Source organism: Lucilia sericata, unplaced genomic scaffold (genome assembly GCF_015586225.1).
Source record: "Lucilia sericata isolate MDLA Ls3-8-SP2 unplaced genomic scaffold, ASM1558622v1 Contig000004F_arrow, whole genome shotgun sequence".
In the NCBI taxonomy this organism is placed as follows: domain Eukaryota; kingdom Metazoa; phylum Arthropoda; class Insecta; order Diptera; family Calliphoridae; genus Lucilia; species Lucilia sericata.
Genome location: NW_023994045.1, coordinates 1541718 through 1568969, shown reverse-complemented (window position 1 = coordinate 1568969; position 27252 = coordinate 1541718). Strand labels below are relative to the sequence as shown.

Genomic DNA, 27252 nt, shown 5'->3' with positions numbered 1-27252 from the left:
AGGACTATACAATCAATCCTGGTGTTCCACAAGGAAGTGTACTAGGACTAACACTTTACCTAATTTACACCTCTGATTTTCCGACGTGTAACGACCTAACAATTTCTACATTTGCAGATGACACAGCCATCTTTAATACTCATGTGGACTTAAATGTAGCATCAAGAAACTTTGATAATTATTTCAGACGCGTGGAGACGTGGTCAAAAAAACTGGAGAATACAGGAAAACGAACTCAAAAGTAAGCATATCACGTTCACACTCAGAAGAAGAAACTACCCAACAGTGACACCAAACAATGTGAACATCCCACAGTCTGATCATGTCACATACCCTTGCATCCACTTGGATAGACGTCTTACTTCGCGTCACCATATTGAAGCTAAGAGGCTCCATATGAGATTAAAATCTTCCAATATACATTGGCTAATCAACCATTAATCCAAGTTCCTTGGATTGACTGCAAAGTCATCCTGTATAAGACTGTTTTTAAACCGATTTAGACATACGGAATTCAACTATGGGGAACCGCAAGCAATACAAGTATCGATCTTATACAGGGGGCCCAATCAAGAACCATTACGGGAGCACCATGGTATATAAGAAATGAAAACATCAATAGAGATTTGGAAATACCATTAGTAAAAGAAGTGTTCAGAAAATCTCGTGAAACTTACTTGACGAAACTTTATGTACATCCTAACCCGCCTGCAAGATCATTAACACTAAATCAATGTCGGGCTTCGAAGAGCTGATTTACCCATTTAAAATAGAGGCTCATTTGTTCATTCTGAATCTCAGTTCAGTTGAGAGACAATAATTTTTAGTATTAAGATTTTACATATTGTTAGGACCAAGACGGCGGATTCAATATTTAAATAAAACGTATAAAAAAATATATATCACAATGGGGGAAATTTTATGATATTGATTGCATTTTCTTGGCGTACTGTTGGCCCTTATTGATGATAGATGCAGAAAAGGATCCGTATGACTATCAAAATAAGTTCTTAAATACATTAGTAAAAAATCAGAGGATAAAGATTTAGTTAAAAGGCGTTTTTTGGTCGATATGCTAAAAGTGCAGAGATGAGCAGCTTGGAAGCCAGCGGGATTAATATGTTTGCAGTGCCCAATATTAATTCTCGATTCCAATCCAGTAGAGAAGATACAATATGAAATCGAGCAACAAATAAAAGCAGAAATCCCAAAGAATTTTGCCAATTTATTGCTTGAAAGTTAAAATTTATGTCATGAAATTTCTAGTGGGTTCTGGTGAAGATTATGTCCAGGAGAAGAAATGATATTATCAAAATTTTCAACTATTCTACAAAATATAAAATTTGAAGTGAAATTATATATATATCAGACTTTGGGCTTCAATTGTTGTCATAAAACTTAAAAATCGATCTACTAGAAAAAAAGGAATGGGGGTTAAAGTTAACATTTCCGTTTTTAGTTGAATTTTAATATAAAGTGAAGTGTTGAAACATCACCATCAGTGATGATAGAGGGCATACATAACTTTGTCATTCCGTGTGTAACATCATGAAATATTCATCTGAGACCCAACAAAGTATATATATTCTGAATCCTTATCAAGTTCTGAGTCGATCTAGCTATGTCCGTATGGCTGTGTAAAACACGCTCACGATAAAACGAAGCAATAGAATTTAACAAAATTCACCCAAAATGTTCTTCATTTTCCTAGGTTATTTGTTATTGAAAATGAGAAAAATCGGTTCACATCGGGAAAAATTAGGAATCACAATTTAAAACAACTCCGAAAAAATAAGCCTTTTTTACACATTCTGATGTAATTTTAACGAAAACTATACAATATAATTCCATGCAAATCATCTTACGTTCGTTTCTACGTCAGAGCTTGATCCCTGTAGAAAATTGGCGGAATCGGTCCACAACTTTATATACCTCCCATAAAAATGCACATATTCCCGGAAAATGAGTTTATTGTTAATAACTTCCGTCAGATTATTGGTATCTTCACAAAATTTTACAAATTAAAATTCTATGTCAATAGAATTGATACAAAGACAAAATTTTCTGGATCGGTCCATAATTGGTCATAGCTCCCATACAAGGTTCCCTCCGGAAATTACTAAAACGCATATAACTCATTACTAAATTTAGATATCCAAACAAAATTTTGTATAAATATTAACTTTGCAGAAATCTTACTATAACATTTTTTTCCGATCGGTCCAAAACTGGTCATACAGCTCCCATACAAGGTCCCCTTCCGAAAATCATATTAACGCATATTACTCATTACCAAATAATGATATCGCTATAAAATTTGGCACAAATATTGCTTATATCTTTAGAAATGTTACTGTCAATTTCTTTTTTAGTCATAACTCAGATTCAATGCTCATTACCAAATAATGATATAGATATAGAATTTAGCCAAAATTTCCCTTATTATATACATATATATATATATATATATATATATATATATATATATATATATATATATATATATATATATATATATATATATATTATATTGGGCATAGCTCCCATACCACAATTATTCCAGGCATACAAATTTTAATATTTAATTTTAAGGAGAGCTGCCATTTTCGACATTTTCCAAAACCGGGAACAGTTCCAATAGTTGACATTAGAAAAAAACGGTTGTTATTTTACAAATGTATTCTAGTTCCTGGGGCCCAACATTTTTCAAACTTTTTTGGTATGTATATTAATTCAAAATTTAATTTAAGTATCCGTTGAATGCAAAGGAAAAATAAAAGTATTCGAAATAGGTTTTTAAAATTTGTATGCCTGGAATAATTGTGGTATGGGAGCTATGCCCAATATAATATATAAAGATATAAGCAATATTTGCCTGGAATAATTGTGGCAATTTTTGTAGGGATATCATTATTTCGTAATGAGTAATGTGCGTTTAGATTCGGGTGTTCAGTTGTATGGGGGCTAGGTGAGATAATGGACCGATGTTAACCATTTTCAATAGGCTTCGTTCCTAGACAATAGAAGACCATGTACCAAATTTAATTGAATTATCTTCAAAATTGCGACCTGTAGATTGATTACAAGGTTTACATGGACAGATGGACGGACGGTGCTAAATCGACTCAGAAAATGATTCTAAGCCGATTGGTATACTTTAAGGTACCACTTAACAGACTTTTACAGAGCGTACTAAATTTAACCTATGTTATGTATTTAAAATATTTTCTATGTATGAGAAAAATGTATAGCAATAGTTATAGTTATAAAACTTACATAATTTTGTACGGGAGGTACAATAGATTTTTATGAAAAAAAAAAAAAAATTAGCTTTTAAATTTTAATTGTTGAACCGAATTTCGACACTTAATTTGATTAAAAAAAAATTAATTATTGTTAATTCTCCGTTCAATCCACTACACCACTTCAATATATTATCCTTCGTTATCTAATATTTTTCATATAAAAATACCATGTTATTTTCTGTTTGTACAAAACATTGCTGCTGAATAACTTTTATCAACACTGTAAGGACCCAAAATGTTGCCATTTTGAGCCACACATTGTTTTTTTATTTTGCCATACTTTGTTTTTTTTAATAAGTAAATAAGATATTCAGGGCATGGGTGTTTTATTTGGAGGGCAATGGATTACATCCATCAAAGGGGAGCGGATTACATCCGCTAATGTGTGCTTGTTTCTATTCAGATAAAAAAACGATCAATCCAGCCCAACAGAGTAACAGAACAGTGACATAGAGAGAGGGATTCAGCCAAAGAGAATTCAGCCAGAGAGAGGGAAGATATTCATCAAGAGAGGAATTCGGCAAGAGATAAGAAATGTATTCAGCAAAAGAGAACAAGAAGATATCCAGCCAGAGAGAGGGAGAACAGTCAGATGGGGAGAATAAGCAGTAAAACCGTTAACGGTTCAAACCTATGAGAGGAGCATTACTACAAAACTACTGAAGTTGTAGTTACAGAGGACTATAAAAGAGGATGTAAACGAACAATCAGTCTCTTTTGCGGTGTAACAAGTGAACAGCTAAGACGTGTGTATCGGTAAGAAAACTACAGTGGACAGTGCTAGGTTAGCAAGAAACACAGTAAGGCTAAGATTAGGTCTCTGATTTACAATCAGTGGACAAACAAAAAACCTTTAACGGATTTACATCTGCTAGAGGAAGATTAGGGCAGAGGTGATAGACATTTCCCCTGGAAGTTTACACTCGGGAAAATTAGGGTCAAGAAAGAACTCTAGAATTACATTCTAGAAGAAACCCGTAGGCAAGCACTGGCTCAGAGCAAAAGCGATAGAAATCTTCCTGGAAGTTTACACTCGGAAGAGTTAGGAACAAGAGAAAATCTCTAGAATTTACATTCTAGATATTCCCAAAGGTAGGAGTTAGAGGGCAGGATTGGAGGGACACCGACACGCGTCACACGTTCACAACCCGACCAGCGAGTTCGTGTTAAGTGATATAAGTATTAAAAATACTTCAAAAGAAAAAAGAACAAATATATATGTATATAAGCCTAAAAGTGTTCAATAAAGCTCGAGAGATAGAAAAAAAGAACATTTGAAAGCGTGTATTAAAATGTTATGTAAAGGAATCCTGGACTAGACTGAGCACTATCCCAGCTTCAAAACCGGAATAACCGGAGGTTCCTTACATTGGCGCCCGAGCAGGGATTCTTTTGGTCAACACACAGAGAGGTAATAAAAGAAGAGACAAGAAATCATGGTGCGTACGTCCTGGGCATATACCCTACGAAAGGATGAATTGGTGCAATATCTGGAAGAATTCGATCTAGATGCCAGTGGTACCGTAGAAGAAATGAGGAAGAAGTTTGCCACATTTATATCCGGTGAACACAAGGAAAAGGTTCTCACCAGGCTAGAGGAGCTAGAAAACAAGCACGGTCGGTGTCAAACACCCACAACCCCAGGTATGTCCACACAACTAGACGTGCCAACAGTGTCACATATGGCAACAAGAATGGGACAGCAATCAGCCTCAGGCCACCTTTTGTGCCCATCACCACACAATGAACAGAGCTCGCAATCAGCTACGAATCCACCTCAGCAAAGTCCACACTACTCAACCGTGATCAACATAGTCAGGAAATGGTCGTTTCGCTATGAGGGCGGAAAGGATCCCATTGCTTTTGTTGAGCGAGTAGAAGAACTCGCGGAGGTCTACGGTCTGGACAAAAATATGCTACCCCGGACAATGCCAGAATTGCTTAAAGAATCGGCGCTGCTGTGGTTCAGAAACAATAACCGTCAGTGGAACACATGGAGAAGGTTTAAGTACGACTTTCTGAAGTTTTTCCTGCCACCCCGATATTTTGAAGGGCTTGACGACGAGATTCGCCGAAGACAGCAAAACCCACGGGAAACCTTTAAAGACTTTGTCATCGTATTATAAAACATGATGAGGCACGCGGGATACACACACGAACAGCAGGTGAATGAATATTTAGAAATTGCCAGGTGGACTATCAAATGTACATAAGAAGGAAAGATTTTCAGTCCCTGGAAGAGTTGATTCAGATGGCCGAAGATTTCGAGGTAATACGAACACACCACCCCGAGGTAAGCCATGATCACCGTGACACTCGACAGGCTCATCGAAGAGATGATAGAGCTCGACAAATTGTACCCACTGTAGAAGAGACCCCAGCATGCAGGAGATGCGGGCATGCTTGGTTGGTTGGCTGGGAAAGGTTTGTTCCAGTGGAAGGTGATGCCTTTTGGGTTAACGCCAGCGCCAGCGACGTTTCAGAGAACGTTGGATAGAGTAATTGGTGCAGAAATGGAAACCCACGCCTTTGCCCACCTGGACGATATTGTAGTGCTGGGAAATTCGTTGGAAGAGCACATGGCCAACTTCAAAGAGGTGTTTAGAAGACTTCGAGAAGCGCGACTGAAGATAAATGAAAAGAAAAGTTTCGATTGAGAGTCCCTCAGGCAGAATAGCTAGATGGGCCTTAGAGCGGAAAACTTAATGTGGTGGCAGATGCCTTATCCCGTGACCCGGCAAATGTGTGCCAAGCTATTCAAGACAGGCCAGTGGAGTGCAGCTGGTGGAAAAGAAAATGTGATGAAATAAGCAAAGAGTCAGAGAAGTTCTCAGACTTCCTTATTCTCGAAGGGCAACTTTATCGGCACCCCCCGACGTGCGATAAAGACGAAGAATGTGCTCCCTGGAAGCTGTGTGTCCCCTCATACCAGCGCCAGAGAGTGTTGCAAGAAAACCATAACGCCCCGACTGCCGGTCACCACGGTATAAGAAAAACCATGGCACGTGTTACGAAGAAGTATTATTGGCCCGGAATGTTCAGAGACATTCGTACTTATGTGAGAAACTGTGAAATATGTCAACAGCATAAACCCAACCAACTGCTCCCCGCAGGACAAATGCTGTCACGTATCGCAGATGAACTTGTAGAATTTGTAGGCTCTCTACCAAGGTCAAAACATGGAAACTCGATGCTGCTAGTCTTCACGGACAAATTTTCCAAGTGGTCAGAGTTAGTAGCATTGCGTCGAGCGACAGAGGAAACCTTACGTAAAGCCTTTAGAGAAAGAATCTTAGCGAATTTTGGTGTACCAAAGATGTTAATCACCGAAAATGGCTTCCAGTTCACCAGTAAGATGTTTCGTGAATACCTCAAAGAAATTGGTGTTCGTCACCAGTTGACTGCACCATATACGCCCCAAGAAAATCCCACAGAACGTGTCAATCGCACCGTAAAGACCATGATCGGACAGTACGCTGGATCTAATCAGAAAACGTGGGACGAGGTAATCCCAGAAATACAATTAGCCATAAACACGGCTAAGTCAGACACAACCCAGTATAGCGCCGCTTTTCTGGTACAAGGAAGAGAACCGAGACTTCCTGCCGCGTTGTACGATGAAGTAACCCCAGGAACGGGAACATCAGCCCAAAACCCACAAGAAAAGGCCGAAATAAAAAAGGCACATATTCAGCTCAGTAAGAAGGAACCTCGTTTATAGCAGCCAAAGACCGGGCGCGTTACTATAATTTGCGCCGAAGGAAATGGAATCCTAAAGTAGGAGAACTGGTATGGGTTAAAGAACACCATTTGTCCAGTGCAGCGGATAGTTTTGCCGCCAAACTCGCCCCGAAGTTTGCAGGCCCGTACCGCATTCACCGATTAAGATCGCCCGTAATTGTCGAAGTGCGAAAAGACGGTTAAAAGAGCTCGCGAACTGCTCACGTGAGTGAATTAAAAGCTTATAGTGGTCCGTCGACTGTAAATGACGTGGAGAAATCAAGTGAAGTTAATTATAAAGAGTGAAGTGAAGTGAATCATAAACGATCATAAGAATGAAATTAAAATAAATATGTTTGTTATGAAATATATTCGTGTGGAAAAAGAAAAAAAGAGAAAAACACAATGAAGTTCTAAAAAAAATAATTAAAAAAAAAATATATAAAAACCCTTAAAAAAAAGAATAAAAAAATCGCTGGATCAATGCGTGGGCAGAGAGTAAACAATGCAACGCATACCATTTACACACATTCAATACGCACACTCACCGCATTTTACACTAAGCAGTGCATGCGTACGCATGAAGTGCGGACGGACAACAACTTAAACACAAAACTAATAACAAAATAGAGGAAAAAAATCAAACAACAGTAAAAATAAAAAAAAACAACACAAGGAAGTTACAAGAAAATAAGTGAACAATATAAATAAATGTGTGTAGAAATGCAGTGTCGTAGAACAAAGATTAGGTGTATCATGAAGTGAAAACAAGTTAGAGTGCTATATTCGGCTGAGCCGAATCTTAAATACCCTCCACCAGCAACTTTTGTATTAATACATTTCTAATTAATAAAATATTTGTAGAAATAAGTTTTCTCATGTCTTAAATAGAAAAATCCCAAGATTTAAACAGCTTAAATCTACTAATCTAATCTACTACAATTCCAAGATTTATTGAACATTAGAAACGCCACTTTCTTTTAAATTTTTATAGCGCCCTAAGATATGCTTTAGCGATATTTAGTATTTGCATGTATGCATGTGTGTGAAAGATTTAAGGATTTTCAAAATACATACATATATATAATTTTGTTTACACAAATTGATAATGGAAATAGTTAAGTATGGTTAAAGCGCTTTTTTGAAATAACATTAAGTGCTTTTTGCATTACAAAATAGTATTTATGAACAAAAATAGTATTTAATTATATCATTATTTGGTAATGAGTTATGTGCCTTTAAGTGTTTTTCTGAAAGGGACCTTGTATGGGAGCTATGATCAATTATGGATCGATAGGAAAACAATTTCACAGTAATATTTTTATGCATATGGGCAATACTTATACCAAATTGTATATGGATATCTTAATTTAGTAATGAGTTATGCGCGTTTAAATGATTTTCGGGAGGGGACCTTGTATGGGAGCTATGACCAATTATGGACCGATCGGAAAAAAATGTCACAGTAATATTTTTATGCATATGGGCAATACTTATACAAAATTTTATATGGATATCTTAATTTAGTAATGAGTTATGCGCGTTTAAGTGATTTTCGGGAGGGGACTTTGTATGGGAGCTATGACCAATTATGGACCGATCAGAAAAAAATTTCACAGTAATATTTCTATGCATATGGGCAATACTTATACCAAATTTTATATGGATATCTTAATTTAGTAATGAGTTATGTGGTTTTAAGTGATTTTCGGGAGGGGACCTTGTATGGGAGCTATGACCAATTATGGACCGATCGGAAAAAAACTTTCACAGTAATATTTCTATGCATATGGACAATACTTATACCAAATTTTATATGGATATCTTAATTTAGTAATGAGCTATGGCGCGTTTAAGTGATTTTCGGGAGGGGACCTTGTATGGGAGCTATGACCAATTATGGACCGATCCAGAAAATTTTTCCTCTGAAAGAATTCTATTGACATAGGATTTTAATTTGTAAAATTTTGTAAAGATATCGACATTGTGGCGGAAGTTATTAACAAAAAACCCATTTTCCGGGAATATGTACTTCTGTATGGGAGGTATATGAAATTGTGGACCGATTCTGGCAATTTTCGGCAGGGGTCAAGCTCTTGTGTAGAGACGAATGTATGGTGATTTTCATGGAATTATCTTGCATAGTTTTCGAGAAAATTACATCAAAATGTGTAAAAAATGCTTATTTTTTTCGAGGTTGTGTTAAATTTTGATTCATAACTTTTCCCGGTGTGAACCGATTTTGCCCATTTACAATACCAAACAACTTAGGAAAATGAAGAACATTTTGGGTGAATTTGGTTAAACTCTATTGCTTCGTTTTATCGTGAGCGTGTTTTACACAGACAGACGGACAGACGGACATAGCTAAATCGACTCAGAATTTGATAAGGACCCAGAATATATATACTTTGTTGGATCTCAGATGAATATTTCTTGGTGTTACACACGAAATGACAAAGTTATATAAACCCTCTATCACCACTGATGGTGGTGGAGGGTATAATAAACAACACTATACAACTTAACAACGTAAAATACAACAATAAAGTAGTGAATAACAGTAAAATAAAAACAACTGCAGCAACTTACTTATGCTGTTGATCTTGTTATTGTATTGTGTGTGAGTGTACTGTTATGTTGATGCTGTGTTGTCGTTGTTTGTACTTGATAATGACGCTGATGATTACAACTACACGGCATAAAAACAAAATTATAAAGAAAACGTAAAGTTGTTGATGTATTTTATCATTAATATTGTTATTGTTGCTGTTAACGCTGTATAGCTCTTAAATAAATAAACAATGAAAAGTAAATGACAAAAAAAAAACTCGCTTAATGTTTTTGAACTGAAGAAAAAACTATAAAAAATATATATTTTTAATCTACACCTCTCACTGTTAATTATTTGCCTCTTTCTCTGTGCTTTTTTTTTCGTATTTTTTGTTTGAAGAGCACTTCAAAGTGAAATTAGAAAACAAGTTAGAGTGCTATATTCGGCTATGCCGAATCTTAAATACCCTCCACCAGCAAGCTACTTTCATTGAAACCCATTTAACTATCTAATTTTTTGATAACTTGGCAAAATTTTTGTTTCCTTATTGAGGGTACTAACATTTATGCATATGTCAAACTAATTTTAATTAGGTCGAGAAAAATGTATATTAATAGGCCAGTTTGAAAAAATTTTAATATAATGATTTATCTGTACACAGAACATACTCATTTTGAATTTTTTTTTATCCGGATATAATCATATAATTACGAATTAAGTGATATTAAGTGATTTTCAGAAGTATATCTTATATGGGAGCTAAGACATCCTATAGACCGATCCGGAAGAAAAAATCCGTAGAATGATTTATATATACAAAATACTCATTTATGTCGAATTTTATCCCGATAACTTTGATTGTTAATGTGCATTTGAGTAATTTTCGGAAATGGTCCTTATATGGGAGTTGTGACCAATTAAGGACCGATAAGGAAAAAATTTCGTATAATGATTTATATGCCAAAAAAAATTCAAGTCGAATTTTACTACAATAGATTTATTAATTAATGAAATATGTGCGTTTAGGTAGCTATATGGTAGCTATAACCAATAATGGACCGATCCGTAAAAAATTTGGTGAAATGATTTGTATGTACACAAAACGTATTTTTGTCGAATTTTATCCCAATAGCTTTAGAATTCAATGAAATATATGTGTTTAAGTGATTTTCGGAAGTGGACCTTATATAGGAGTTATGACCAATTATGGGCCTATCCGGAAAAAATTTAGTAGAATAATTCATATTTATACGAAATATATTTATGTCGAATTCTCTCACGATAGCTTTATTTGACAATGAAATATGTATTTTTAAGTGATTTTCGGAAGTGGGGTTACATGGGAGCTATGACCAATAACGGACCGATCCGTAAAAAAAATTGTAAAATGATTTGCATGTATACAAAACATATCTGTGTCGAATTTTATACCGATAGCTCTATAATTCAATGAAATAAATACGTTTAAGAGATTTTCGAAAGGGGACTTTATATGGGAACTATGACCAATTATGGATCTATCCGGAAAAAATTTCGTAGAGTCATTTATATTTAGACTAAACATATTTGTGTCGAATTTCATCAAGATAGCTTTATATGACAATGAAATATGAGCTTTTAAATGATTTTCGGAAGTGGGCCTTATATGGGAGCTATGACCAATAATGGACCGATCCGTAAAAAATTTGGTAGAATGATTTGTATGTATACAAGTCATATTTAACTCGAATTTTATCACAATAGCTTTATTCATCAATGAAATATGTGCGTTTAGGTAATTTTCGGAAGTGGACCTTGTATGGGAGCTATGGTCAATTGTGGACCGACTGAGATCTACGTTGACAGTATGATTTCTGTTCATATTATATTTGCATGTACAAAATTTTGTGTTGATACCGATATATTTGAGGGAGTTATTAACGATAAACTAATTTCCGGGAATATATACCTTTGTATGGGGGCTATGGGAAATATTGGATCGATTCTAAAGATTTTCAACATAACTGATCACTATCGTGAAAAAATAATGTGTGACAAAATTCATCGAAATATCTTTGGTAGTTTCTGAGAAAACTTCAAAAGAATTATGAAAAAAAACGTAATTTTTTTCGAGGTAGTCTGAAATTTTTATTCATAACTTTTTACGTTGTGAACCGATTTTGCTGATTTTCAATACCAAACTGCTTAGGATAATAATAAATATTTTGGGTGAATTCGGTTGATTTCCTTTGCTTAGTTTTAACGTGAGTGTGTTTTACACAGACAGACAGACGGACAGACGGACATAGCTAAATCGACTCAGAATTTGATAAGGACCCAGAATATATATACTTTGTTGGGTCTTAGATGAATATTTCTTGGTGTTACACACGGAACGACAAACTTATATATACCCTCTATCACCACTGATGGTGGTGGAGGGTTTAAAAAAACAATTATAATTTAAAATAAATATATGAAAGAAAAATTTACGGGTATGAAGTGGGAAATATGATTAATAAGAAAATGCAGAGCCCAAAAGACCCAATCGATGTTCCATGTTATTGCCCCGAATACTCATTGTGCAAAATATGTCTCAACGGCAGGTAAGGTAACAGTCCGTTGCCTACCGGGAAAAAAGGAGGGAGTGTAAGGACCCAAAATGTTGCCATTTTGAGCCACACATTGTTTTTTTTTTTTTGCCATACTTTGTTTTTTTTAATAAGTAAATAAGATATTTAGGGCATGGGTGTTTTATTTGGAGGGCAATGGATTACATCCATCAAAGGGCAGCGGATTACATCCGCTAATGTGTGCTTGTTTCTATTCAGATAAAAAAACGATCAATCCAGCCCAACAGAGTAACAGAACAGTGACATAGAGAGAGGGATTCACCCAAAGAGAATTCAGCCAGAGAGAGGGAAGATATTCAGCAAGAGAGGAATTCGGCAAGAGATAAGAAATGTATTCAGCAAAAGAGAACAAGAAGATATCCAGCCAGAGAGAGGGAGAACAGTCAGATGGGGAGAATAAGCAGTAAAACCGTTAACGGTTCAAACCTATGAGAGGAGCATTACTACAAAACTACTGAAGTTGTAGTTACAGAGGACTATAAAAGAGGATGTAAACGAACAATCAGTCTCTTTTGCGGTGTAACAAATGAACAGCTTGTTACACTGCACTGCCCACTGTAGAAAACTACAGTGGGCAGTGCTAGGTTAGCAAGAAACACAGTAAGGCTAAGATTAGGTCTCTGGTTTACAATCAGTGGACAAACAAAAAACCTTTAACGGATTTACATCTGCTAGAGGACGATTAGGGCAGAGGTGATAGACATTTTCCCTGGAAGTTTACATTCGGGAAAATTAGGGTCAAGAAAGAACTCTAGAATTACATTCTAGAAAAAACCCGTAGGCAAGCACTGGTTCAGGGCAAAAGCGATAGCAATCTTCCTGGAAGTTTACACTCGGAAGAGTTAGGAACAAGAGAAAATCTCTAGAATTTACATTCTAGATATTCCCAAAGGTAGGAGTTAGAGGGCAGGATTGGAGGGTCACCGACACTCGTCACACGTTCCCAACCCGGCCAGCGAGTTCGTGTTAAGTGATATAAGTATTAAAAACAAATATATAAAAGCATAAAAGTGTTCAATAAAGCTCGAGAGAAAGAAAAAAAAGAACATTTGAAAGCGTGTATTAAAATTTTATGTAAAGGAATCCTGGACTAGACTGAGCACTACCCCAGCTTCAAACCCGGAATAACCAGAGGTTCCTTACAACACTGATGGTGCTGAATAGCATAAGAAATTATACAGTTACACTTTCTCAATGTGCACATTTTATTTAATTTTGGGTTAACAACAATTTTTTACACAAACAGGAAAGAGAATTTCTACACAGAAAAAACTAAAAATATGTTTCAATTATCAAAATAATTGTATCAAGCAAGTTTTGCACCTATCACCAAAATGATGATATCAATTATCAAATTTGTAAAAAAATTAAAAAAATACTTTTTTTTTCCAAATAACTAATTAATTAGAACAATTAATATCATTAATTGAGACAAAATTTAAAATTGATTAATTCATTAATTGTAAAAATTAAATATTTAATAAAAATAAAATCTAATTTTTATTAATTTATTAATCAAATGAATTAGTTTGTTTGGTAGAAAATGTGTTAAAAACCAATTAAGTTGATGATTAAAACAATCAAATTATTAATTGATTACTCACAATGTTAAAGGAATGCTTGACCTTTAACAATGTGATGAGCATTTACAAAAAATATCACTTTATTATCAAATTTGAACATATAAAGTGTTTTATAAATTGTCAGGAAACTTGAATATTATATGCCTAAAATCGTATTGACTATTTAATAAAATATTTAAAAATATAACTAAAATAGAAAAGTTGGCCAGAAAATTGAATTGAATCAATTAAAAATTTAATCAACTTTGTAAACTTAGGTTTTAAACAACGAGATAATTAAGACAAACAAAAAATTGATTAAATTAAAATTAAAGAAAGAGAAAAACATGTTAATTGAAAATAAACTACTGATAATTTTTTCTGTGTATGTGAACATTAGTTGCAAACAATTACGAAGCTATAGCTTAACTACAATTAATAGTGTAGTGGGAATGGCGTAAAACTAGAAACTGGGAGACTTTAAGTCCGAATCCTTTTCGTTTTGGACAGTTTTTATTTAATTTTTTTGCGAAAAATAATCAAATTTTTAATCCCTGTGGGTGGTACAAGAAATTGTGGACTGATTTCGATTTTCAACTCAGTGGATTCCCAAACTATATGTATGACAAAATTCAACAATAAATATTTGTGCCAATTTTTTATGGATATCATTATTTGGTAATTAGTAATATGCGTTTAAGTGATTCTGAAAAGGGGACCTTAAATGGGAGCTATGACCAATTATGGACTGATCGTGAAAAAATTATGATAAGATTTCTGTAGATAAAAGCAATATTTGTGCCAAATTTTGTATGGATATCTTTATTTCGTAATGAGTTTTGTGCGTTTAAGTGATTCTCGAAAGGGGACCTTGTATGGGAGCTACGACCAATTACGGACCGATCGTAAACAAATTCTACAGTATCATTTCTGTATATAAAAGCAATGTTTGTGCTAAATTTTGAATGGATACCTTTATTTGGTAATGAGAAATATGCGTTTAAGAGAATTTAAGAAGGAGACCTTGTATGGGAGCTATGACCAATTGCCGATCGTGAAAAAAATGTACAGTAAGATTTCTGTAGATAAAAGCAATATTTGTGCCAAAGTTAATGAGTTATGTGCGTTTAAGTGTTTTTCGGAAGGGAACCTTATATGGGAGCTATGTCAATTATGGACCGATTCAGAAAATTGTTTCTGTCGTAGGAAGGATGCCCTTTTTATTTGATTCCAAATTCATTACTTCTCAAGAAGTATTTTTTATGTTCTTTTTTTGGAAGTTATTTGGAAGTAAAATTGTAGCATTATAGAATACAACTAATTTGATTTAAATAATATGGCGAAATAAGCACATTCTTCAGCATTGGATACATAGAATTATTTTCGCCTCTTCGGAAGTCATTAAACTCCACTTCCACAAAAGGTGGAAAAATTCACTTAGTGCTACTTTTGAAGTGGTGATAAATGTTATTCTTTTGCAAGTACTTCGTTTTATTTTTGCCGGGTATAAGTTCATATTAATTGAATATACAATTTTTGTTATAGGTTGAACAAGGTTTCGGCGTAAAGATAAGAAAAATTTATAATTACAATTTAAATTATTCTTCTTTTAAAACTTTATGCCGTTAGAACTTTGTGCTTCAAAGTAAAAAACGAAACCAACTAAACGCTTAAAATTAAAAAGAATCAGATATTTCCTTATAGAAAATATTCAAAAATAAATAAAATTTGATTTCGTTAAAACTAAATATCACGTAGATCATGTTCTAAAGCAAGGCATACACGATACAACCGCTGATACAATGTGAGAAGGTTGTTTACGGAATTGCATAGCGTGTATTGTTGTTATAAGAAGTTGTGAGTTGGTTGTACGAAATATCAAAATGTTTTGATATTTTTGCAAGTTCTACAAACCGGTCGCAACGTAAAAATGCTTGTCGTACAACATTATTCTATTTTATTCTTCATTTTGTGGTGACTGCAGAGCAAGTAACATAAACAAAAAGAAAAATACAGCTGAAATGCGTAGTTCTACTTTATAAAATTAATACAATTTTTATCTATATATATATATATATATATAGATATATATATATATATATATATATATATATATATATATATATATATATATATATATATATATATATATATATATAAATGAATGTGTGTTTGTTTGTTTGTTTGGACTTTATAGACAGCTAAACGGCTGGACGGATTTTTCTGAAATTTTCACAGTTTCTTCCTGTATGTCTGGAAGGAACTATAGGCTACTTTTTACTTCAAAATTTCAAGTGGGCGACGTGCCACGCCCACATTCAAAATAAATATTAAAAGTCGCACATCTCAGAAACTGCAAGAGTTGGACAACTTTGATATCCATAAGAATATTTTTGGATAAATATGAAGAAAATCTTAAATCAGTATATCTGCGAAAATATAACAGATAGAGTCCTCAAATTTTGTAGGACCCACTTTAGGATCAATATGATTATTTAAGGAAAATGGGGGCGTACTAGCAGCAGGGTGCGTGGCACCCCCCATATGAATTAAATACAAAAATCCGTTTATCTGGGATACTAATAGAGCTAGCTTCTTACAATTTTGCAAGAAGAACTTTAATATTCATCTGAACATTTTGGGGAAAAGGGCGGACTTTTATCAGGGGGACTTGGAACCCCCCATATGAAGTAAATAGAAAAATTCGTATATTTGAAAAACTATTAGAGCTAAAATCCTCAAATTTTGCAAGAACAACGTTAACATCCATGTAAATAAATTGGCGTCGTCGTTTGTTTGAGAAACTAATAGACCTAAAATCTTCAAATTTTGCACGATGAAATTTAACATTTTTTTGAACATTTTGGGGAAAATGGGCGGACTATCATTAGGGGGGTTGGAACCTTCCATATGAAATAAGTAGAAAAAATCGTATGTCTGGGGAACTATTAAAGCAAAAATCCTTTGAAGTCAATGTGAACATTTGGGTAATATATTGGCGGACTTGCAAATTGGAACCTCCCATATGAATTAAATAAAAAATTCATATATCTGAAAAAATATAAGAACTAGAAAATTTTACATGAAAAACTTCGACATTTATGTGAAAATTTAGAGAAAAATGGGCGCATTATCAATGGGATCTTGGGATCTCCCATATGAATTAAATACAAAATTTCGCACATGTGGGAAACTATTATATTATTTAATTTTTTCATAGGTTACATTAAAATCTAAATTAACATTTGGAAAAATTGGCGAACTTGCAATAATTTGCGTGACATCCCCAAAATGTAAAAAATGTATATCTGGAAAACTATTACATTTAGAATCTTCAAAATCGTAAATTGTTTTTTATATACATTGATTTTAGGGTAGCAAAGCACACTGGGTATAGCTAGTATATGTAAGAAAAATGAGCGACACCTCCGACATGAATTAAATACAAAAATTCGTTTATCTGGGAAATTAATAGAATATATTCTTAAAAATTTTCACGTATAACTTTAATATTCATCTAAACATTTTGGGGAAAATAAGCGAACTTTCATCAAGGGGGGCTTGGCACCCCCCATATGAATTAAATAGATAAATTTGTATATATGAGAAACTATTACAGCTAGAATCTTCAAATTTTACATGAAGAACTTTGACATTCATGTGAACATTTATAGAAAAATGGGCGGACTTTCAATGGGGAAATTGGCACCTCCCATATGAATGAAATACCGAATTTCGTATATCTGGGAAACTATTAGATTATTCACATTTTTCATAGGTTACATTTAAATCTTTATTAACGTTTGGAAAAATTGGCGAACTTGCAATAATTTGAATGGCATCTCATTATATATATGAAAAACTATTATAGTTATAATCTTCAAAATCGTTAAGTGGGTTTTTTATTTATATTGCTTTTAGGGTAGCAAGCACACTGGGTATAGCTAGTATGTATATAAAAATTAATGTGTGTTTTTATGTATGTTTGTTTGGACTTTATAGACTGCAAAACGGCTGGACCGATTTTCCTGAAATTTTCAGTGTCTTCCTGCATGTCTGAAGGGATCTATACGCTACTTTTTAATTTAAAATTTCATGTGGGCAAAGTGCCACGCCCACATACATAATAAGTATTTAAAATCACATATCACTGAAACTGCAGCTAGAGTCCTCAAATTTTGTATGGACAACTTTGACGTCCACATGAACATATGGGGACAAAAACCGTAAATTAGTATATCTGAGAAAATATAACAGATAGAGTCCTCTAATTCTTCGGAGCCACTTTAGTGTCAACATGAATACTTATGACAAAAAATTAGCGGAATAGCAATAGGGGCGTGGCACCTCCCATATGAATTAAATAAAACAAGTTAGAGTGCTATATTCGGCTATGCCGAATCTTAAATACCCTCCACCAGCAAGCTACTTTTTATTGAAACCCATTTAACTATCTAATTTTTAGATAAACTTATTGAGGGTACTAACATTTATGCATATGTCAAACTAATTTTAATTAGGTCGAGAAAAATGTATATTAATAGGCCAGTTTGAAAACATTTTAATATAATGATTTATCTGTACACAGAAAATACTCATTTTGAGTTTTATCCGGATATAATAATTTAATTACGAATTAATTGAAAATCACTTTTCAGAAGTATACCTTATATGGGAGCTAAGACAATCTATGGACTGATCCGGAAGAAAAAATCCGTAGAATGATTTATATATACAAAATACACATTTATGTCGAATTTTATCCCGATAACTTTAATTGTTAATGTGCATTTGAGTAATTTTCAAAAATGGTCATTATATGGGAGTTGTGACCAATTATCAACCGATAAAAAAAAATTTCGTATAATGATTTATATGCCAAAAAAATTCAAGTCGAATTTTACTACAATAGATTTATTTATTAATGAAATATGTGCGTTTAGGTGATTTTCGGAAGTGGACTTTATATGTATAGGAGCTATGACCAAAACATGACAAAACATATTTATGTCGAATATTATCAAGATATCTTTATTTGATAATGAAATATGTGCGTTTAAGTGATTTTTTTGAAGGAACTATTACCATATATGTAACAATCCGGAAAAAATTTGGTAAAAAAAATAAAGACAAAACATATTTGTGTCGAATTTTATCAAGACAACTTTATTTGACAATGAAATATGTGCGTTTAAGTAATTTTCGGAAGTGGGACTTATATGGGAGCTATGACTAATAATGAACCGATCCGGGGAAAAAGTGGTAGAAAGATTTATATGTACACAAAACATATTCAAGTCGAATTTTATCCTTATAGCTTTAAAATTTAATGAAATATATTCGTTTAAGTGATTTTCGGAAGTGGACCTTATATGGAAGCTATGACCAATTATGAGCCTATCCGGAAAAAATTTCGTAGAGTGACTCATATAAAGACAAAACATAATTGTGTCGAATTTTATCACGATAGCTTTATTTGACAATGAAATATGTGCTTTTAAGTGATTTTCGGAAGTGGGCCTCATATGGTAGCTATGACCAATAATGGACCGATCCGTAAAAAATTTAGTGAAATGATTTGAATGTACACAAAACGTAATTTTACCGAATTTTATCCCAATTTATCAATGAAAAATATGTGTTTAAGTGATTTCCGGAAGTGGACCTTATATGGGAGCTATGACCAATTATGCGCCTATCCAGAAAAAATTTAGTAGAATAATTCATATTTATACGAAATATATTTATGTCGAATTTTATCACGATAGCTTTATTTGACAATGAAATATGTATTTTTAAGTGATTTTCGGAAGTGGGGTTATATGGAAGCTATGACCAATAATGGACCGATTCGTAAAAAAATTTGTAAAATAATTTGTATTCATACAAAACATATTTGTGTCAAAATTTATCCCGATAGCTTTATAATTAACGAAATATATGCGTTTAAGTGATTTTCGGAAGGGGACTTTATATGGGAGCTATGACCAATTATGGACCTATCCGGAAAAAATTTCGTAGAGTGATTTATATTTAGACTAAACATATTTGTGTCGAATTTCATCAAGATAGCTTTATTTGACAATGAAATATGAGCTTTTAAATGATTTTCGGAAGTGGGCTTTATATGGGAGCTATGACCAATAATGGACCGATCCATAAAAAATTTGGTAGAATGATTTGTTTGTACACAAAACATATTTAACTCGAATTTTATCACAATAGCTTTATTCATCAATGAAATATGTCCGTTTAGGTGATTTTCGGAAGTGGACCTTGTATGGGAGCTATGGCCAATTGCGGACCGACTGAGATCTACGTTGACAGTATGATTTCTGTTCATATTATATTTGCATGTACAAAATTTTGTGTTGATACCGATATATTTGAGGGAGTTATTAACGATAAACTAATTTGCGGGAATATATACCTTTGTATGGGAGCTATGGGAAATATTGGATCGATTCAAAAGATTTTCAACATAATTGATCACTGCCACGAAAAAATAATGTGTGACAAAATTCATCGAAAAACGTAATTTTTTTCGAGGTAGTCTGAAATTTTTACTCATAACTTTTTGCGTTGTGAACCGATTTTGCTGATTTTCAATACCAAACTGCTTAGGATAACAATAAATATTTTGGGTGAATTTGGTTGATTTCCTTTGCTTAGTTTTAACGTGAGCGTGTTTTACACAGACAGACAGACAGACAGACAGACGGACATAGCTAAATCGACTCAGAATTTCATGAGGACCCAGAATACTTTGTTGGGTCTTATATGAATATTTCTTGGTGTTACACACGGAACGACAAACTTATATATACCCTCTATCACCACTGATTGTGGTGGAGGGTATAAAAATCATTTATTTGCGAAACTATTGGAGTTGGAATCTTTAAATTTAGCATGAAGCACACTAACATCTATGTGAACATTTTGGGGGAAAATTTGGCGCACTGGCAATAGGGGCAGTGGTACTTCCCATATGAATTAAATAAAAAATTCGTTTATCTGGGAAATTATTAGATCTAGAATCCTCAAATTTTAAGAACTTTGGCAGTCATTTGAACATTTGGGTAATAAATTGGCGGACTAGTAATAGAGAGCGTAGCACCTCCCATATAAATTAAATACAAAAATTCGTTTATCTAGAAACTGAACTAGAATCTTAAAAGTAACATAAAAGTGAACATTTGAAAATAAAATGTGCAGATATTCTTTTGGGGTTCATGGAACATCTCATATGAATAAAATACAAAAATTCGTATATCTGAGAAACTATTAGAGCTAAAATCCTTGAATTTTGCGCTAACAACTCTGACATGTGAATATTTGAATCTAGAATCCTAAAATTTTGCACGAAGAATTTTCGGCGTCATGAATTAACTCCCACGAAATAACTCCCCAAAACAAAAGTGAAATAACTCCCTAAAAATTTGTTCAGAAAGCAAAAACAACGAAATTTGGGGATTTAATTCGTTTTTTGGGGCATTATTTCACATTTAAAATGGGGAGTTATTTCATTATGAAATAATTCCTCAAAATCCAAATATGAAATAAATCCCTAAAAATATTTTTGGGGAGTTATTGCATTATATTACATTTGTCACACGAAATAATTAATATATGTCTGATAGTCGGCCTTCGGCCGGGCGCAAGGGTTTTATCCTCTGGGGTACATTGGACACCGGCTTCGCTAAGAATACACTCGCCTTGTATCAAAAGTGTTCGGCCTTAGGCCGGCTATTTAGGAAATCTTTATTAAGCGAAGCCGGTGTTGGTCATATTATAGAGCGGTAAATCCTTGCGTCCGGCCGTAGGCCGTCTATTTAGGAAATATTTATTAAGCGAAGCCGTTGTTGGACATACCATAGAGTAGAAAGTCCTTGCGCCCGGCCGATGGCCGGCTATTAAAGGAATCTTTATTAAGCGATTAAACTGAAATGTATTAAACTTTGAAGCCCCACTCGAAAGTATGAGCGACCTACTTTTTTTTAGAAATTTTGTTATTTTTAAATGGTAACTTATTTCATTTTAAAATTAGGGATTTGTTTCATATGAAATAAATCCCCAAAAATGGGGTGTTATTTCATTTTAATTTAGGAAGTTATTTCATTTCGTTGGGGTTTTTTTTCATTTTTAAATTGGGGAATTATTTCATAATGAAATAAGTCCCCAAATTTAGGGAGTTATTTCATTTTTGTTTTGGGAAGTTATTTCGTGGGGAGTTATTTCATGATGCCGAATTTTCACATTCATGTGAACATGGGAATGGTTTCTCCCCTATTGTGGACTATCAATAGGGGTAATAGAACTAGAATCTTAAAAAATCGTAAAGTGCGGTTTTTATTTATACCGTTTTTAAGGGTAGCAAAGCACACTGGGTATAGCTAGTTTATTATAAAAAATAAGAAAAATTTTACGATTAAATTGCAATTATAAGCACACGCTATCACCTTCAAATTATTTTTACAAAATAGAGTTGTATTAAGAGATTGTTTTCAAAATTGTAACATTTGTGTACAATATACGCAACTTGATTGTAAGCAAAGTTGTTTAAAAGGGCGCATCGTGTATGCCCTGCATAATGATACAGAAATGTCGAAAACTTAATAAAATACAATATTTCTTTAAAAATGTTCCAGGTTATTATGTATTGAAAAGTTATATAAATTTTCCGGGAATGAAAAAGTCCGGGAAATAAAAAGCTCTACTTATCGTCCACAACTACAGTTGCACATTTTTTGTGGACAATAAGCGAATTAGGACTATAAGCGAATTTATTTTTAAGCTACTTTATGGACTATAACTGAATCCTCATATAATACAAATTTTGGACTATATACAAAGTACGTACTTTCTTCAATAAAACCACCTTTTTTAACAAAATAATAGTTTCAAGTCGAATTTTATCCTTATAGCTTTAAAATTTAATGAAATATATTCGTTTAAGTGATTTTCGGAAGTGGACCTTATATGGAAGCTATGACCAATTATGAGCCTATCCGGAAAAAATTTCGTAGAGTGACTCATATAAAGACAAAACATAATTGTGTCGAATTTTATCACGATAGCTTTATTTGACAATGAAATATGTGCTTTTAAGTGATTTTCGGAAGTGGGCCTCATATGGTAGCTATGACCAATAATGGACCGATCCGTAAAAAATTTAGTGAAATGATTTGAATGTACACAAAACGTAATTTTACCGAATTTTATCCCAATTTATCAATGAAAAATATGTGTTTAAGTGATTTCCGGAAGTGGACCTTATATGGGAGCTATGACCAATTATGCGCCTATCCAGAAAAAATTTAGTAGAATAATTCATATTTATACGAAATATATTTATGTCGAATTTTATCACGATAGCTTTATTTGACAATGAAATATGTATTTTTAAGTGATTTTCGGAAGTGGGGTTATATGGAAGCTATGACCAATAATGGACCGATTCGTAAAAAAATTTGTAAAATAATTTGTATTCATACAAAACATATTTGTGTCAAAATTTATCCCGATAGCTTTATAATTAACGAAATATATGCGTTTAAGTGATTTTCGGAAGGGGACTTTATATGGGAGCTATGACCAATTATGGACCTATCCGGAAAAAATTTCGTAGAGTGATTTATATTTAGACTAAACATATTTGTGTCGAATTTCATCAAGATAGCTTTATTTGACAATGAAATATGAGCTTTTAAATGATTTTCGGAAGTGGGCTTTATATGGGAGCTATGACCAATAATGGACCGATCCATAAAAAATTTGGTAGAATGATTTGTTTGTACACAAAACATATTTAACTCGAATTTTATCACAATAGCTTTATTCATCAATGAAATATGTCCGTTTAGGTGATTTTCGGAAGTGGACCTTGTATGGGAGCTATGGCCAATTGCGGACCGACTGAGATCTACGTTGACAGTATGATTTCTGTTCATATTATATTTGCATGTACAAAATTTTGTGTTGATACCGATATATTTGAGGGAGTTATTAACGATAAACTAATTTGCGGGAATATATACCTTTGTATGGGAGCTATGGGAAATATTGGATCGATTCAAAAGATTTTCAACATAATTGATCACTGCCACGAAAAAATAATGTGTGACAAAATTCATCGAAAAACGTAATTTTTTTCGAGGTAGTCTGAAATTTTTACTCATAACTTTTTGCGTTGTGAACCGATTTTGCTGATTTTCAATACCAAACTGCTTAGGATAACAATAAATATTTTGGGTGAATTTGGTTGATTTCCTTTGCTTAGTTTTAACGTGAGCGTGTTTTACACAGACAGACAGACAGACAGACAGACGGACATAGCTAAATCGACTCAGAATTTCATGAGGACCCAGAATACTTTGTTGGGTCTTATATGAATATTTCTTGGTGTTACACACGGAACGACAAACTTATATATACCCTCTATCACCACTGATTGTGGTGGAGGGTATAAAAATCATTTATTTGCGAAACTATTGGAGTTGGAATCTTTAAATTTAGCATGAAGCACACTAACATCTATGTGAACATTTTGGGGGAAAATTTGGCGCACTGGCAATAGGGGCAGTGGTACTTCCCATATGAATTAAATAAAAAATTCGTTTATCTGGGAAATTATTAGATCTAGAATCCTCAAATTTTAAGAACTTTGGCAGTCATTTGAACATTTGGGTAATAAATTGGCGGACTAGTAATAGAGAGCGTAGCACCTCCCATATAAATTAAATACAAAAATTCGTTTATCTAGAAACTGAACTAGAATCTTAAAAGTAACATAAAAGTGAACATTTGAAAATAAAATGTGCAGATATTCTTTTGGGGTTCATGGAACATCTCATATGAATAAAATACAAAAATTCGTATATCTGAGAAACTATTAGAGCTAAAATCCTTGAATTTTGCGCTAACAACACTGACATGTGAATATTTGAATCTAGAATCCTAAAATTTTGCACGAAGAATTTTCGGCGTCATGAATTAACTCCCCACGAAATAACTCCCCAAAACAAAAGTGAAATAACTCCCTAAAAATTTGTTCAGAAAGCAAAAACAACGAAATTTGGGGATTTAATTCGTTTTTTGGGGCATTATTTCACATTTAAAATGGGGAGTTATTTCATTATGAAATAATTCCTCAAAATCCAAATATGAAATAAATCCCTAAAAATATTTTTGGGGAGTTATTGCATTATATTACATTTGTCACACGAAATAATTAATATATGTCTGATAGCCGGCCTTCGGCCGGGCGCAAGGGTTTTATCCTCTGGGGTACATTGGACACCGGCTTCGCTAAGAATACACTCGCCTTGTATCAAAAGTGTTCGGCCTTAGGCCGGCTATTTAGGAAATCTTTATTAAGCGAAGCCGGTGTTGGTCATATTATAGAGCGGTAAATCCTTGCGTCCGGCCGTAGGCCGTCTATTTAGGAAATATTTATTAAGCGAAGCCGTTGTTGGACATACCATAGAGTAGAAAGTCCTTGCGCCCGGCCGATGGCCGGCTATTAAAGGAATCTTTATTAAGCGATTAAACTGAAATGTATTAAACTTTGAAGCCCCACTCGAAAGTATGAGCGACCTACTTTTTTTTAGAAATTTTGTTATTTTTAAATGGTAACTTATTTCATTTTAAAATTAGGGATTTGTTTCATATGAAATAAATCCCCAAAAATGGGGTGTTATTTCATTTTAATTTAGGAAGTTATTTCATTTCGTTGGGGTTTTTTTTCATTTTTAAATTGGGGAATTATTTCATAATGAAATAAGTCCCCAAATTTAGGGAGTTATTTCATTTTTGTTTTGGGAAGTTATTTCGTGGGGAGTTATTTCATGATGCCGAATTTTCACATTCATGTGAACATGGGAATGGTTTCTCCCCTATTGTGGACTATCAATAGGGGTAATAGAACTAGAATCTTAAAAAATCGTAAAGTGCGGTTTTTATTTATACCGTTTTTAAGGGTAGCAAAGCACACTGGGTATAGCTAGTTTATTATAAAAAATAAGAAAAATTTTACGATTAAATTGCAATTATAAGCACACGCTATCACCTTCAAATTATTTTTATAAAATAGAGTTGTATTAAGAGATTGTTTTCAAAATTGTAACATTTGTGTACAATATACGCAACTTGATTGTAAGCAAAGTTGTTTAAAAGGGCGCATCGTGTATGCCCTGCATAATGATACAGAAATGTCGAAAACTTAATAAAATACAATATTTCTTTAAAAATGTTCCAGGTTATTATGTATTGAAAAGTTATATAAATTTTCCGGGAATGAAAAAGTCCGGGAAATAAAAAGCTCTACTTATCGTCCACAACTACAGTTGCACATTTTTTGTGGACAATAAGCGAATTAGGACTATAAGCGAATTTATTTTTAAGCTACTTTATGGACTATAACTGAATCCTCATATAATACAAATTTTGGACTATATACAAAGTACGTACTTTCTTCAATAAAACCACCTTTTTTAACAAAATAATAGTTTATTTGTAAATTAATATTTGTGCCAAATTTTGTAATGATATCATTATTTGGTAATGAGTCATTTGCGTTTGAGTGATTTTCTGAAGGAGATCTTCTACTGCAGCTATGGCCAAATATGGACCGATCGTGAAAAAAATTTTAAAATTACCTTTTTGTTTACAAAAGTAATATTTGTGGCTACGGCCAATTGCGGACCGATTCAGAAAATTTTTCTTCCAATTGATATAAAACTTTTACTTGTAAAAGTATGTAAAGATATTGTCACTCTACTGGAAGTTATTAACAATTAATGCATTTTCGTGAATAAGTACATTTGTATGGGAGATGTATGAAATTGTGGACCTATTCCACCCATATTTTGTGAAAATTTTATTAGAATGTGTTAAAAAAACTTAATTTTTTTTGATTCATAATTCTTTCCGATGTAAACCGAATGAATGAATCTTTTGGCCGAATTTCATTAATTTTTACGTGAGCGTGTTCTATACAGACAGACGGACGGACATAGCTAAATCAACTCAGAATCAGGACCCGGAATATATATACTTTGTTGGGTCTCAGATTAATATTTCTTGGTGTTACATACAGAATGATAAACTGTATACCCTCTATCACCACTGAACATTTTTAAAAGAATTATGTAATCTTAGATTGTTTCTTTTTTAAAGAATTTACAATAAATGATTCTATTTTTTCAAAAAATAAATTTGCCAGTTTTTTAAAAAAAAGTATTAAAAAAACAGGATGGACTATATGAAAATTAAATTAAACGAAAATGGACTTAGGTAAAGTGGACTTAAGAACCTGCAAGTGAATTGGATTGTTTTGGCTTACATCCGTCACAAAAATTGCTCTGGTGCACTCCGGCTGAACCGATATAAAAAGGGGTATACACGTGTAGGGGAGGCTTCGGGCTACAGGACAGTGTATGACTTTTTTGTTCTCTTTTGTTGCCTAGAATTTACGGTATATTAACATAACTTTAATATCG

General features: G+C 33.4%; 1 protein-coding gene across 3 annotated transcripts in view; it reads left to right on the top strand.

Annotated features, from left to right (window-relative positions):
* Positions 1-27252, top strand: part of LOC119600497 (cyclin-dependent kinase 5 activator 1) — a 258821-nt gene that overhangs the window by 139687 nt on the left and 91882 nt on the right. The window lies entirely within an intron of this gene.